The 16,544-nt window shown below is 33.5% G+C and overlaps 1 long non-coding RNA gene and 1 pseudogene across 2 annotated transcripts in view; both read right to left on the bottom strand.

Annotated features, from left to right (window-relative positions):
* Positions 1 to 1,772: 1,772 nt before the first annotated feature.
* LOC113112351 (tripartite motif-containing protein 16-like) lies at positions 1,773 to 7,071 on the bottom strand (annotated as a pseudogene).
* A 6,566-nt stretch (positions 7,072 to 13,637) lies between these two features.
* Positions 13,638 to 16,544, bottom strand: part of LOC113112349 (uncharacterized) — an 8,717-nt gene continuing 5,810 nt past the window's right edge. For both annotated transcript variants that reach the window (XR_003293418.1, XR_003293417.1), the window contains one exon: positions 13,638 to 15,757. This is a non-coding gene — a long non-coding RNA (uncharacterized LOC113112349). The remainder of the gene's footprint in view (positions 15,758 to 16,544) is intronic.

Here is a 16,544-nt window from a genome sequence, read left to right as displayed (position 1 = left end):
GTAATTGTGATTTTTATTATCTATGTGATAATGCAAGGTGTCCATGAAAACATTCTACATAAATGAAGTTAAATGAGGAACGGCTAGAAAAATGGTGCAACTGCGCCACATAGTGGTCACAATGGTAATTTGAAAATTTCAACATGATGTCTGTAGGATTTTTTTAATGCCAATTCGAAGACTTTTCAAGTGTTTTGTAAGACCTCTACAAATAAAAAATCAAAAACAATTCTAAACAGGGTAACTTGCAATTTTAGAATGCGATGTTGCTTTTTGCAGATAATAATGTGTTTAAAGAGACAGTAACACAATTGTGATGATGCTCATCAAATCAATTTAGTCTTTTCTTTCTGTGACAGAGGACAAGAGAAGTTACCAGATTTTACTCTTGACAGATACAGGTTATTGTGTATCCAAAATACCAAGAATATCCAGGAACTATGATATCCCGTGATATAACGCACGGAAATACTCGGGGACTCTTATTTTGAAGTATTTATGCTTTACTACGGCTTTCAGTTTTATGGCCAGAAAAAAATAATAATATATATATACAGTGCTTTAAGTGGGGCGGTACGCACCGGTATAAATCCAAATATAGTCCAAATATAGCTCTTGAGCATACCACTACCTCTCTGTGCGCCCAGAACGTGCTTTTAGCGTACCAGTATGTTCATTTGGACATCTGTTTTAATAGAGGTTTCAATCCTTTGCCTTCACTGCCGCTTTTCAGAGCACCCTTCACAATGCAAGCTTCCTAATTCTTCCTAGTTTGGAGTATGGAGCGTGAATCATTTGAGTAAGTTCGGGAGTTCAAAGAGGGTTCGCGAATCATTAGAGTCCGTTTGGGGATCGCGAATCATTTGAATCAGTTCGGGAGTTCGGAGAGTGATTCATTTGAGTCAGTTCGGGAGATCATAGCGGGTTCGCGAATCATTTGAGTCAGTTTGGGGAACGCGAATCATTTGAATCAGTTCGGGAGTTCAAAGCGGGTTCGCGAATCATTAGAGTCCGTTTGGGGATCGCGAATTATTTGAATCAGTTCGGGAGTTCGGAGAGTGATTCATTTGAGTCAGTTCGGGAGTTCAAAGCGGGTTCGCGAATCATTAGAGTCCGTTTGGGGATCGCGAATTATTTGAATCAGTTCGGGAGTTCGGAGCTGGTTCCCGAATCATTTGAGTCAGTTTGGAAGTTTGAATGCAGTAATGCAGTAGCTCTTTCTAAGGGTATTTTTTCAAAATCCTTTGCACATTTTATTTATGTTCAGTAGTTCTTTCTAGCTCAAGCAAATCCATAAACTAATAAAAGGATGTATTATTCAGGTTGCCTGTTGACTGCTGTATATAAAAGCCCTTCAATATAGTTGTTGTTACCTCAGGGGATGAGGGGAATCATCAAAAAAAAAAAAAAAAAAAAAACTGAAAATAATTTTTTTTTGGGCTATAACCGGCACCTCTTTTGGGCCACTTAAAGCACTGTATATATATATATATATATATATATATATATATATATATATATATATAGCTCCTGCATAAAAACAGAATGTTAATCATTACAGTAATTGATTTAAGATACAGAAAGGACTGTGAAACCAAATTAAAACTGATTCAACCCAAATCACACCAGTGTGTAAATGATGACATTTAAACATAAAATAAAAAATATATAACATTTACATCAAATATCAACAGAAGACTGATTTTTTAAATGAATTTTTTTAATGATGTGATATTCACTTTTCATTTTGACTTTTAATTAGACCCATAAGCATCTCACAATTACTGATTTCTAACAGCACGTACAATATTTGTTTATGTTGTTACATGACACAATTTCACGGATACATTTCTATCCAGTAGAAACCCAGGATAGAGCGGCTGAGTGAATGTGGACTGGACTTTATGAATGAGGCTCATTGTGTCAGAGACGCTGTAGAAGGACAGGATTCCAGCTCCGTGATCCACATACACTCCTATCCTACAGAAGCTGGACTCTAGGGTGAATTTAGTCTTTATATTGTTGTGCAGGAACGTGTATTTGGGGGAAGAGCACAGCAAAATCCAGGACTGGTCATTATGTCCAAACTTACTGTCATTGCCGCGTCCCTTCCTGCTGATGCTCTTATAAGACAGTGATACACCCAAACGTTCATTCTCTCCCAGTAACAGCGTCCACACACACTCTCTCTACACAACACCTGAACTACAGAATCAAATCTGTCCGGATGATCAGGATACAGCAGGCCTGTCACAGAGCTAGTAACCATCCTGTTCCCTTCAGAGAGTTGAAGGTGTTTACTCGCTGTGTTGGGATCCAAAGTCAACTGATGGAAATCTAAAAAGAACATCAACAGATAATCGTGTGTTCATCTGGTTTTTACTAAGCATTTATAAAAACACTGGGTTGGTTCACAGTTACTCAAATAACAACTCGTTACAACTAAAGTATGCAACACAACTTTGGGTCAAATATGGACTAACCCAACAGTTAGGGTTACTTTTTTTAAATACATCTTTAAACCAAAAGTTGGGTTAGTCAATATTTCACCCAAAGTTTTTTGAAAATAAAAAGCTTTCCATATTAAAGTTTTTTTTTAGGAGTTAAACTCACATCTGAGATATTCATCTCAAGGTCTAAAAATATGACTATTATTATTTATATTTAAAACTGTTTTTTTTTCAGGATTGTTTGATGAATAGAAAGACCCAAAGATCAGCATTAATTTATAAATTACTATTAGAAATTAATATTTTTATTTAGCAAGGATGCTTTAAACTGATCCAACTGAAATATGCTGTTCTTCTAAACTTTCTATTCATCAAAAAATCATGAAAAGAAAAAAATTATACTCCGCTGTTTTCAACCCGTGTAAATCAGAGTTGATTTTAAGAGTTAAACTCACATCTGAGGTATTTCATCTCTGGTCTCAAAATATTACTATTATTATATTTAAAACTTAAAAAAAAAAAAAAATTCCGGGATTGTTTGATGAAAAGCAAGACCCAAAGATCAGCATTTATTTATGAATTATTCTAGAAATTAATATTTTTATTTAGCAAGGATGCTTTAAACAGATCAAATGTAATTTATGAGGTTACAAAATGCTGTTCTTCTAAACTTTCAAATCTTCAAAACATCCTGAAAAAAAAATTATACTTAGCTGTTTTCAACCCAGCGTATTATAGAGTGTAAATAAAGTTTTCCGAAATTCATATTAGAGTTGATTTTAAGAGTCAAAGCTGCAGTAGGTAACTTTTGTAAAAATATATTTTTTACATATTTATTAAACCTGTCATTATGTCCTGACAGTAGAATATGAGACAGATAATCTGTGAAAAAATCAAGCTCCTCTGGCTCCTCCCAGTGTCCTATTGCTATTTGCAGAAACTCCATCGCTCCCGGTAAAAAACAACCAATCAGAGCTGCGGTCCGTAACTTTGTTTGTATTCAAAATGTAGAAAAATGTATATAATAAGCGAGTACACCATGAATCCATTTTCCAAACCGTGTTTTTGGCTTGTCCTGAATCACTAGGGTGCACCTATAATAAGTGTTTATATTCGGACTATTTTAGATTGCTTCGGGGATACCGCGGCGGAGTAACCCAGTACCTTTGTGATTCTTCATGGACATAAACAGAGAGAAGTAGTTCCGGCTACGATGTTCTTCCACAAGACGCAAGCAGTTCTGTTTATTAACCGCTAGAGCGTCAAAAGTTCCCTACCGCAGCTTTAAACTCACATCTGAGGTATTCATCTCTGGTCTCAAAATATTACTATTATTATTAATATTTAAAAAAGTTTTTTTTTCCAGGATTGTTTGATGAATAGAAAGACACAAACATCAGTGTTTATTAGAAATGCTAATTAGAATAATTTATTAATAAATTATTATTCGAAATTAATATTTTTATTTAGCAACGGTGCTTTAAATGGATCAAAAGGCATTTATGATGTTACAAAATATTTATATTTCAAAAAACATGCTGTTCTTCTAAACTTTCTAATGATCTTAAAATCCTGAAAGAAAAAAATATATACCCAGCGTATTATAGAGTGTAAATAAAAAGTTGATTTTAAGAGTTAAACTCACATCTGAGGTATTCATCTCTGCTCTCAAAATCAGGGCCAAGAATGATCCGCACGTGTTTGACTACGAAAAGCAGATGGTGTTCAGATCTCATCTTGAGAGAGTATTCTACATCATTAATACACAGATGAACGCCTGATAACTTACCTGTGCCAGGTGTGTTTTCCATCTGCTCTTTGCAGCACTGATTTACCTGGTCTCTGAGTTTAGCGACAGATTTACGGACATCATCGAAAGAGAGACGAGAACTGATGATGATCCTGGATAATTCTGAAGATCCAGATGCATACAGAGAGACTGGAAACTCTAAACGAACAAGCAACCGATGAAATACAGCACTGGAAATTCACCAGACTTTGCTGTTTTTCTATACAACGAGAATGACTGTCATTGGATTGGGTTACCTGGAGTAAATGGATGTGATCATCTGTGTCTGAAAGCCGCTCCAGCTCAGTGTTTTTCCTCTTCAGGTCAGCGGTCTCCTGCTTCAGGCGCTCTAGTTGTTCTTCAGCCCGACTCACTGAAGCTCTTTCCTGAGCTCGGATCATCTGTGTCACCTCAGAGCGGCTTCTCTCGATGGAGCGAATGAGATCCGTGAAGATCTTCTCACTGTCCTCCACTGCTGCCTGCGCAGAGCGCTGTTAGGACACACGTCACAATTAGACAGAAAGTGCTTCAGCACTGGAAGAAAGTCTTTTTTAACCAGTGTCAGCGACTCACTTTTACAGTTTTTACACTTTTTTTAAGAACAGAAGTCTCTTCTGCTCAACGAGCCTGCATTTATTTGATGCAGAACACCGCAAAAGCAGTTTTATATTGTAAAATATTTTTACTATTTAGAACACTGCTTTCTATTTGAATGTATTGTTAATTATAATTTATTCCTGTGATTTCAAAGCTGAATTTTTAGCATTATTACTCCAGTCACATGATATTTCAGAAATCGTTCTAATATGCTGATTTGCTGCTCAAATAACAATACTATTATTTATTATGATTATTATTCATATTTAAAAGCTGTATTTTTTCAGGATTCTTTGATGAACAGAAAAATCTAAAGATCGGCATTTATTTGCATTTTAATAAATTCTTATGGAAACTAATCTTTTTATTTAGCAAGGATGGTTTAAACAGACCAAATGTAATGATAAAGGCATTTATGATGTTACAAAATATTTCCATTTCAGAAATATGCTGTTCTTCTAAACTTTCTATTCATTAAAGAATCCTGAAAAAAAAAACAATTCTACTACACTGTTTTCAACATAATAATAATCAGAAATGTTTTTTGAGCAGCAAATAAATCAGTATATTAGAATGATTTCCGAAGATCATGTGACGCTGAAAATACAGCTTTGAAATCACAGGGATGAATTACAGTTTAATATATATTCAAATAGAAAGCAGTTTTTTCAAATAGTAAAAATATATCACAATATTACTGCTTTTTCTGTAATTTTGATCAAAGAAATGCAGGCTTGGAGAGTAAAAGAGAGTTCTTTAAAAAGTAGAAGTACAAGACTTGTAGTGTCTCCTACTGTAATCAAATGTTTGTCTAGTTGCACACTAGATGCATTTGATCTTTAAATGGCAGTAGAAAATAAACATGCTGCCGTCTCTATCATTAAATATTAATATTAAGTTGAACTGTACTGAAAGAAGAGATGAAGGTGTTGTGCAAACTCACTTTATACGACTCCACAGCTTCTCTCAGTTCCTGAAGCTTCGTCTCGTTCTTCTGGATTTTCCGCATCTCGCTCATATGACCCTGTCAGATAACAACATGAGCACAGAAACCTCGATCCACGAAAAGAAATGTCTTTATTTTTTATGTTTGAGATTGTAGCACTCGGTTTCTTTCTTCTGTTGAACATGAAATATAATTTGAAGAATGTTGGTAATAATCTTTCGCGTTCGGCAGAAGAAAGAAACTCATACTGGTTTGAAAGTGGAGGGCGAGTAAATTCTGACAATTTGTATTGTTTAGTTTTGGGTGAAGTATCGATTTAATATTCATATTTATTTGGCGAGTAATCCTGCAAATAAGCTTGAAAAATGTTGGGCATCACGTTTAATTTCAATGTCACTTTATACCTGCATCTTAGTCATTTCTTCTGCGGCTGATACGGTCTCATGGTTTCTGTGTTCGTCCATCACACACAGAACACAAATAAATCGCTGGTCAGTGCGACAGAAAACCTCCAGAATCTTGTCGTGTTTTTGGCAGAGCATCTGTTTGAGTCGTCCGGTGGCTTCGATCACTTTGTGTCGTTTACCAGGGTGAAACTCCTCATGGTGTTTAAAATGAGTCTGACAGTAAGAGTCCAGACACACCAGACAGGACTTGACCGCTTTGAGGGATGTGCACGGTTGGATTAGATCCAAAGGAAAACAACAAGTGACAGAATATAGATACAGTCGGTAAATATACCTCACCTGTGGTACTAGCTTTAATCATCATTACCCATAAAATGTCAATAATCTTTGTTATTTAATCATTCATGCATCAGATGGTTAAATATGTATAATGCGTCATGTAGTGGATGTGTAACATGCCTACAGCGATCTCTAAATCTTAAGTCTTTTTGGAAAGGTGCAGGCAGCAAGAATAAGGAGCGGAAAACTGAATAAACAGAGATGTAAAACGCAGTTCCCAGAAAACCAGCTCATGACTCAGAGCAGGCCCTTCCTATAAGCAAACTAAGTGGCTGCTTAGGGCCCCGTCGCCACTAGGTGGCCCCCAAGTTTCCATCCAGTTCTTGCGCTGTTTTATTATCATATTTAATATGCGTAAAAAAAACTTTGCGAAATTTGCTGTCTAAAGCCTGTTTCCATGTAACTGGCCTTTTACTGATAAAATGCTGTCCGTGATGACGTCATTCCTTAAAAAATGAATTGATGCATAAGTCTTGGTGTATAAAAAATAAAAAATAAATTAAAAAAATACATATTTGCCCTTGAGGTGTTTCCATACATAATTTAATTTATATTGTGTAAAGTAAATATGCTAGTAGCTGGTTATTTATTAGGACAAAGTTGGATAAAGTTATGCTAAACTGTATAAGCCTACATGAAAATATTTTTATTAACAAGTGCCAATAGTTTTTTTTTTTTACTTTGATATAGACTATATAATATATAGACTTTCTAGATAATTAATGAATTAACAAAATGAAAGAAAAAACTGTGAAACAACTAGTAGTCTATATGCAGAATTTCGTTTAATTTTTCTGATGCTCTTGAAAAAAGCGGAATCCTGTTTGTTTCCTTTATTTTACAAAAGCACAATGTTTTTTTTTTTTTTTTTTACAAATCCTTTAAATTTAATTTTAGAACAATACAACATGAACACGGTTGCTGCTAAATTTGTCATGTGACAACATATTTATTTGTGTTAAAGCCCTTTCCTTGACAAAAAGTTTCTTGTGTTCAAATTTTTTGTTTTTGACATTTAGTTATTTTAGCACTTCCAAATTAAACTAAATGAACAATGAGAAAGAGAGAGGGAGAAAGAGAGGTGTACAACACATAAATAATCTTTCACCAACAGTTGCATTTATTTTAAGTACATATTGAACCTTTTAACATCTAGTGTGTGAACACAAACACTGCTGTTTTTGTCATGTCTCATCTCACCAGCAGAGGTCACTGCTGAACTGCAGATGGTCTGAAAACTCCTCCATTAAGAAACCTTTTTATTAACTTCCCAGATAGAATTTTGGATTAGACTGCATTGAACATAATGAGATGCAGAGAAACTAATAAGAACTGAAAAAAAAAAAATTCTTACAAACACATCATTAATTTAAGTATTTATGCTAAAATAGACTTTAATTAGGGTCGTGCCATATTTTATTATTGTTAGGAATGTTCAATGGATTAGACAGTTTTTTAACAACACAGGCTATTGTATCGATGAGGATACAGATGTTTTAAGTATATAAGCTGTTATGCATTGCAAACACATTGTAAATATTAAATATAATCATCAAATAATAACTTATATTATTGTGACTTAAGTCACTTGGTTAAGAAATTGCGATAGTTGTCCGTATTTGCTTGTCTGTCAAGTTTATTCCAACACAGGCCTTGATTCGAGTGTAAGTCACTGATCACATCCACATTTACGTATTAATATTTTCTCCATTTTGATTTCATAACAGTCATAGAAACCTTTTGTGTAACAGAACGGAAGAATGCATGCCTTCTGCATGCTGTGTTCTTCGCTCACAAGCTCCTGTGTGTAAATAAGTCAAATATCTATCACTGGAGGCTGAATACTGTGTACAGTCATCTCTGAGTCACCTGTCTGGTTTATTCTCTTCAGATCTGTTGCATAACAGCATTTTATAAAACCTCTCAATGTAAAAAAACAAAAATGCTTCCAAACAGATGAAACATCAACATGCAAACAAACAGAAAACAGATTCAGACAAAAGTTCCATGTTTTATGTTTTTTTGGGACATCTCAGTAGTTATGCATTTGCTGTGAATGGCTTGTCTTTTATTATTATTGCTATTCATTAACACATAAGCAAACACTTCTTTATGCCAGATCAAAACCTCAACCACATTTATTTTTAGAATTGCCAGCGGCATCAAAAATAATTGCTAACTTGTTAATATTTAATATTTTAAGTGCTTAAAATCGCAATACTAGAAATTATTTGAAAGTATTCTTGCAATATCTGCTCTGAAACATAACAAACGTGTCACTGAAGCTTCAAAACGTACAGCAGCTTCAGACAGCAATATTGATCTTCACCGTTCACAGTCAGAGAGATTATATATCAGCCATCACGTCTGAGAGCCGAAGAAGAAAATCAATGTCAATGTGAGTTGTGCGCTTGAATGATGCTTTCAGTTTCAGAGGAAACCGAGGAGAGTTATCCAGCATTACTGTAAAACAAAATAACTGACCCATAAAGAGTAAACTGCCTTATGGTTTGCACTATATTAGAAATCACTCAAGGCTTTATATAGATTTAGCATTTTGACATTTAGATTTTTTGCATTGTGACATTATTTGATAAATTGATACATTTTTAACTCAAAATTCTTTTCTATACACTAAATAATTCCTAATGAATATGTACATCAATAAATGCCCAAACATGCTATATAAGAAATAAGAATACAATAAAATAGAGTATATTTTTCATGCAAAAGTTTAGCATAAGATGTGACTTGGACTTACAGTAGTAAGATTTAACCTCTTATGAAGCAATAGCAATGCATTTATTTAATGCTGGATTGCACAGTCAGTTTGTTGTTCTAGAGAAGCATTGATAATGACCAGAAATGGACACTGGGGGGCAATGTTGATCCAGCGTTTAAAATCAATCTCAGAGCTGGGAAAAAGTGATGACATCCAGCAAATGCTCTTTCAGTCTCAGTATTAAGGTGCTTTCACACTTGGTTCAATTGCACCCTAAAGCCCACTAATTAGAAGTATCTCATTTTGATTTCTGGCCATCTCAAACAGTCTCAGTTTATGGTTTTCAAGGTTAGTCTACAAACGTCCTCCAAAACACAATGAAATCCTTACGAAGTAGGTCAAAGTTGATGGTCGCCTCCAGCACTTCTCTGAATTTCACTTACTCTTTATGTAGCACAGATCTTCTCACGTCTTTTGCAAGACTGGGTTACGCTTTAAGCTTCTTTGTGGCTTTGCAACATTGTTTCATTCTTGATTCTATTTCCTTGACAGACGTACGTTCCAATGCATTTATCAAACATGTTCCATAATTCAGTGTTTAATTTGTGCATGGTCAGAATGAGTCGATGTGCACTCATAATTCCCTCTGATGGCTTCAGAAGAGCTGACAGAAATGAGCTCAGTGATGCATTGCTCTGGTCTGAAGGTTGCAAATCAATAAGACATGAATGAATGATTGGGCTCGGTTCCAAATTCTTGTGATCTGCTGCTAAGTTAGCATTCAAACTGTATTGAATCTCATAAGTGACTGATTTAGAGAGTTCTACATAAGTAGGCATCAACTCCTTAAGGCCTGTTTTCCAAGAACTATAACTAGAAAGTACAATCCTTATAATACAATCCTTTTTAAAGAGCTTGAGCATTTAAAGCAGAAGATGACAAAATTAAATCTACTTGCCTCATTGTTCTTGGTGTAAACCAGGGATATTACAGTTAAAACTAAAAATAAATTAAACAATAAAATGCAATAAATATTCATTTACATTTTAAAATGTTTAATAATTTCTTTTACATTTTTATTGAAGTTTTTTTTAATTTAGTTTACCTTTATTGAATAGAATAATAAAAAACATGCATAAAAATACATTAAAAAACATGCATATATATATACATACATACACATACAAAAAGACACCAAAACTACTTAAAAAAGGAAAAATATTACTACATTTATAAATAAAATAAAAATTGAAAATATAAAAATAAAACCTGATTTCATTCAATTAATAAACACTATAATAGTATCTCAAATGGTACTAAAATAACAGCCTCATATATATATATATATATATATATATATATATATATATATATAAATAAGTTAACAAAAATCTAATTTTAGTGCATGAAACTTTACTATATGTCTTTGTTTTTATATTAAATATTTATATTCAATATACCAGTCATTCTTTTGATTTTATAGTCATTTTATATATATATATATATATATATATATATATATATATATATATATATATATATATATATATATATATATATACAGTGTTTCAAGTGGGCCCATACCGCCACTTCCAAATATAGCTCTTGAGCGTACCGCCACCTCTCCGTTCGCCCAGAACATGCTTTTAGCTTACCAGTACATTCACTTGGACATCTGTTTTAATAGAGGTTTTAATCCTTTGCCTTCACTGCCGCTTTTCAGAGCGCCCTTCACAATGCACGCTTCCTAATTCTAATTCGTATGGAGCCTGAATCATTTGAGTCAGTTCGGGAGTTCGGAGCAGCTTCGCGGATCATTTGAATCAGTTCGAGAAATCGGAGCGGGTTCGCGAATCATTGAGTCAGTTTGGGGATCGCAAATCATTTGAATCAACTCGGGAGTTCGGAGCGGGTTCGCGGATCATATGAATCAATTCGAGAGTTCGGAGCGGCTTCGCGGATCATTTGAATCAATTCGAGAGTTCGGAGCGGGTTCGCAGATCATATGAATCAATTCGAGAGTTCGGAGCGGGTTCGCAGATCATATGAATCAATTCGAGAGTTCGTAGCGGGTTCGCGAATCATTTGAATCATTTCGGGAGTTCGGAGCGGGTTCGCAGATCATATGAATCAATTCGAGAGTTCGTAGCGGGTTCGCGAATCATTTGAATCAATTCGAGAGTTCGTAGCGGGTTCGCGAATCATTTGAATCAATTCGAGAGTTCGGAGCGGGTTCGCGGATCATTTGAATCAATTCGAGAGTTCGGAGCGGGTTCGCAGATCATATGAATCAATTCGAGAGTTCGGAGCGGGTTCGCAGATCATATGAATCAATTCGAGAGTTCGTAGCGGGTTCGCGAATCATTTGAATCATTTCGGGAGTTCGGAGCGGGTTCGCAGATTATATGAATCAATTCGAGAGTTCGTAGCGGGTTCGCGGATCATTTGAATCAATTCGAGAGTTCGGAGCGGGTTCGCGAATCATTTGAATCATTTCGGGAGTTCAGAGCGGGTTCACAGATCATATGAATCAATTCGAGAGTTCGTGGCGGGTTCGCGAATCATTTGAGTCAGTTTGGAAGTTTGAATGCAGTAATGCAGTAGCTCTTTCTAAGGGTATTTTTTTCAAAATCCTTTTGCACATTTTATTTATGTTCAGTAGTTCTTTCTAGCTCAAGCAAATCCATAAACTAATAAAAGGATGTATTATTCAGGTTGCCTGTTGACTGTTGTATATAAAAGCCCTTCAATATAGTTGTTGTTACCTCAGGGGATGAGGGGAATCATCAAAAAAAAAAAAAAATAATAATCATTTTTTTGGGGCTATAATAGAGTACCGGCACCTCTTTTGGGCCACTTAAAGCACTGTATATATATATATATATATATATATATATATATATATATATATATATATATACACATACATATATATTTGTCCTCTTTAAAACGTAAATGAGATAAATGTTGGACAAATATATTTAGAGAATATTTAGATTAACATTTTGTAATCAAACTAGTGTCTTCATTTAATAAGCGTTTAACACGATAAGATCTATTAAAATTACAATTTTAAATAACCCAAATTGTTCACGAAAAAAATATTTACTTTCTTTTTTTTTGTCCAAATTGTAATTTCCACCATATCTCAAATCATATCCTCTTGGGACACAAGCATAGATTTTGATTATATTTTAGTGAAACCCCACATACCACGGTTTTAAGTTTGGATGTTTAACCATGAAAACTCCTTCTGTATGCAGCACTCCTATGGAAATATAATATTTTGTAAAGTAGAATAGTATTTCAAACCATTCTCTAAAATATTTCATAGTTGGAAATCTTTATACAAATCTTTGCGCAAAGTTTGGTTCAGATGAAAGTTTCCTGAGCTTTGGAACTTGTGATTTCCTTTAAATACAAAAAGTTTATATTTATGTTTATTTATATTTTTCACACATGCTAGCTATAACGATCATCCTTGGCCTTTTTGTAAATATAAAAATGAATGAATGGCGATTTGCAATAGGGCAGAAATTATAATTAAACATTTATTTATTTTTAATCATTTCCATGAATGGAGACTATAAGGTGGAATTTGGACATGAAAAAAAAATAAAAATACCGATGTGCATTTTCTGTTGAATATTGTTCCATTTCAGCATATGGTTCTGAACGAGCCATATCTCGAATAGTTGTGTGGCTGCTGGTCTCCTTCATGGTAACACATGACATTTCTCTCCGGACTCAGGAATGTTCCTGCTCTGACGGATGAAAGAGTGCTTCTGTTGGGAAAGCTCAAAGCTGATGGATCTGCCTTTCAGCACCTTCAAATAATTACCCCAATAACCTCCCGCAGATTGAGGAATGACTTCAGAGATATTGATTTTTTTTGTTAACAAATGATACTCACATTCCTGCTCTGTCCTGTGGATACACCTGGAAACTCCTCTTTTTTATTTATTTTTTAAAATTAGAATTAGAAAATATATTTTTAATTACTTTTTTATTATTAAATGTAAACAATATTTTAAATCAAATAAATAATTTTTTTACATAAAAAATATTTCATAAAAAAAAGAAAACATTTTTACATTTATTAAATTAAAGTAAAAATTAACAATTAAAAGTATTAAAAAGGAAAAACTATTACATTTAATTTATTTTATGTTTTAATGGTAAATGTTTAATTTTGTTTTAAATTTTTAATAATAATAATAATAAAACAATTAAATAAATTACAATTTCACATCCAATAGACTATAATCAAGATCACAAAATCTTATATTTCCAAATAATGTTCTAAAAATAGATGAAAATGAAAAAATGTTACAAATTAAAATAAAATGTTAATTAAAATTTTTATTTTACAATTGCATACAAATTATGGCAGAAATCCATCCATAACAAATATATCAAATAACTAAAAATGTTATTTTATTCTTTACTTCTTCGTCTTTGTTACAAGCTTCACAGATGCATCTAAAAACAGAATGAGTTAAACCCGTTTTGAGGAGGTGAGAGTGAACGGAGCTGTAAACCGCTGTAAATCTTTGTGAACGTGATAATGAGCTTCATAATTATTTCATTAAAGCTCTTCCCTGTTTGGAGGCTGAATGAAACCAGGAAGCATAAGATCCTCCAGTGACTCATCAGCTTCTGCTTGTGATGGAAGTGATTCAGTCAGATAGAGCACTTCTTGTTCAACACATACAGAGAAGCTCGAGGAAATCAAAAGGTCGTCGGCATAATAATATAATTTCCTGTGGGCATCATATTTGTTCTTCAAACTCCACACCAAGAAGAAAGCTTACTTTATTTCGAGTTCTGGTTTAGACTGGTTTTGGCTGCCAGCAAATCTCTACTTAAACCATGAGCTGGGATTTTCAGCAGAAAGAGGGCAGTCTGGACGACTGAATATTTCTTTCACATGTTTTAAAATGACAGGAAGCTTTTTAGTGCAAATGAAACGAATGAAGCACAAATGTGGAGATTTTTCATTTAGTTGATTTAATTTAATTTTTATTTAATTTACATTTAATTCATTTTCATCATTTTAAAATTAAACATTTTAATTATTAATTCAAATTTAAATGTAACTTGTATCATTCAAGTAGTAACAAAACATTTTGAAAACATTAAAAATAACTGTTTATTTTATTCTTTATTTGTACAAACTCAACAGATTTAAATCACAAATTTGGCCAATATAAAAAATTTAATTTCTTTCAAAATTCATTTTATTTTTACTGTACTTTTTAAACTGCATTTAATCTATAAATTTGGTTGCTTCTCAAGTTCTCGAATTTGGTTTTCGCCTGAAATATTATTCAAATTATTATTATTTTTTTTTACATGCACTACATTGAGGTATAAGCCATTTCTCAAAAATGTGATTTTGTGCACACATCTAGTTCAGGTTTTAAAAGGGTTTGGTTCAATTCTAGTGTTTCACCACATATTGCACATGCATTAAATGCAGTTATGAGTCCCAAAACTAAAGATTTTGAAGCTCAACTAATATTTGTCTTTGTCAACTGAATCCTAAAAAAAAGAAGCGGTTTCTATGTCTTTGTCTTCAAAGAAAATAAAGCCTCCCTCACTAACACAATCTCTCAATTTTCACACTCCTTCCTTCAACATTAAACAGTTTTCACACTCATTCTCTCCTGCTTATTTCTTTACCAAAGTGCTTTGAACAAAGGGTTTTTAAAGGCTCTCATTAACCAGCATCACCTGTTTTCACTAATTAACCCAAGCCAAATCAATTAACCCTTTAATTTAATGAACGTCAGCAGAAAAAACTAAAGAAAAAAATTCGAAATTTCAATTAAAAATGGAAAACATTTGTTCTGAATATGCAAACTTTTGAAAACATTGTGATTTAATCGTGCAAGTTTGTGAAACTACGAAATCTCAATTAAACATCTGTGTTATGTGTGTCTTTATAAAATGACTCCTGACAATGCATTATAAAGCGTTTTTTAAAGTTGTTTTTCACTGATCCATGCAAACATTAATAATTTTGACAACGTCTGTTTGTAGCACATCATTGTGGTGTAAATGCACTGAACCTGAAGTTTTGAAGCAACTCTTTTCCACGCAATGACACGAGGACAAGTAAATAATTACAAAAGTTTGATTTTGGAGAGAATTATTCATTAAGTTTGATTGCATTACATCAGAATAATCCGTATGAAGGACGCCAGGAGCATCAACACTGGTTTAGATCATCATGCATTCGCTGCTGTAAACCATTAAAGCTTTCACTGAGCTCAAGTGGAGTTGAATTGACAGATTCCTTCAGCTTTAGTCACCATGCAAACATCACGGTTAATGAATACCTCTTTCACAGGACTCGTGTAAACCTCATTTATAGTCTCTGGACTCCAGGTGACCCGCTCTCTCCTCCGAATCTCAGCTCTCCATCGCTCAACACATGCTTTCTCTCGGACAGAAGCGCAGTGTCTCATATCGTCCTTCACATGTGGCAGTAAGAATTCAAGCCTTGGACACAAAAAACACATCGCACAGACGCCAAACTGGCAGAGGGTCAGCATGTTTGGCGTGAGATCAGAGAAATATATGTTTGCAATGAAAAGTTCAGAAGTACATGTGCATTCAACACAGAATCTGAGACTTTCATTCAGTGTGACCCAGATGAAAATGCATGAATTGTATGAAAAAGCTCCATCCTTAATGCCACCCATAAACCTACAACTTCATACGAATTGGCAACAAATCAAAATAGTTAGAAATTATTGCTAAGGTGTGTTGAAAAGTGTCTTTTCAGAAAAATGCACGATAATAAAATAAAAGAAGACTCAGAAGGGAACGTCATCTGTGAAAACAAACATTTCTGGACTGGATTTTTCTAATTAAAAAATATTTTTGAATTCAAATTTGAATGCTGTATTTGAAATAGCAACTAGATCGGAACAAATTCAGTTTGCATTTAAGGAGAAATAAAATTAATGTACAATGTGTCATTTGTAAGAACAAAACGTAAAGTTATTCAAAACAAGCTTTGCTTGACAAAGACATTGTGTACAGAGAGAAAATATAAATCCATAAATATAAACTTGTATTTTGTTTATGCATTTCATAACAAAACGTTTAATAACAATGACATGTAATAATAATATTAATAATAAATACACTAACTTAGGGTTTCCCCGAATTTGGATTCAAAAACCATTAAAATATTTTCAATATTTATTAATTATTTTTTTTTTTTTTAAATAATATTTTAAGTCAAACCGTTGGCCTAACAAAAAAATAAAAAATTAAAAAA

Source organism: Carassius auratus, chromosome 13 (genome assembly GCF_003368295.1).
Source record: "Carassius auratus strain Wakin chromosome 13, ASM336829v1, whole genome shotgun sequence".
NCBI lineage: Eukaryota > Metazoa > Chordata > Actinopteri > Cypriniformes > Cyprinidae > Carassius > Carassius auratus.
The sequence above is the reverse complement of the archived record's forward strand: the minus strand, read 5'-3'. Positions and strand labels throughout refer to the sequence as shown.